This window comes from Cryptotermes secundus, unplaced genomic scaffold (genome assembly GCF_002891405.2).
Source record: "Cryptotermes secundus unplaced genomic scaffold, Csec_1.0 scaffold979, whole genome shotgun sequence".
NCBI lineage: Eukaryota > Metazoa > Arthropoda > Insecta > Blattodea > Kalotermitidae > Cryptotermes > Cryptotermes secundus.
Window position 1 is genome coordinate 1,274,694 of NW_019736411.1, and position 784 is coordinate 1,275,477.

Genomic DNA, 784 nt, shown 5'->3' on the forward strand with positions numbered 1-784 from the left:
GGGGGGGGGGTGTAAAAACTAGGAAAATTCATAAAACATGATGAGAACAATTACGAACGTATCCTCTAATGATCAACGCTGTTAGAGGGTTGAGTGGCCGCAAGTGAGGCGGGCTCCTTGTCAGCGGACTCCCATCTTAATGTGCTTTTGGGAATCTACAAATCGTACTAGTAATGACCAGTCATCATTGGTGCTTATAATCGATTAATGAATTTGATTAGATTGTAATTTCGCTAGAGGATTCTCCAGGCAGACAGTAAATTCCGTAATTATAGTGTCTGGATACTGGGAAGCAGATCACGAAGTAGTAAAATTTTGTGTACCAAGCCTCTCGGTAACAGAGGAAGTTAGTTAGATCGTAAGATTATGAAGGAGCTACTCATAGTCATTTAGTTACTTGGTAAGGAATACCCCGGGAGTCAATGACCGATAACTTGCAACAGCCAAGTTCAGTTACAGTAAACTCCCGATTGTCCGGGACGGATGGGAAATGAATTTCTCCGAATAATCGAACACTCCGCCGGTCACGGTAGCCGAGCGGTCTAAGGCATGCACTGTCTTCGCTCGCTTGGAAACCGGGATCGTGGGTTCGAATCCCACTCAGGGCATTCATGTTTAGTTTGTGTGTGTGCGTTTTTCTGTGTTTGTGTACAGGTAGAGGCCTTGTGACGAGCTGATCACCCGCCCAAGGAGTCCTACCGTATGTCTAAGATATAGAAAAACCAAAGTGAACGGAGAAGTTCATGGAGGTAGGCCTAGGCCCACTGGGGCTGTAGTGCCAAGG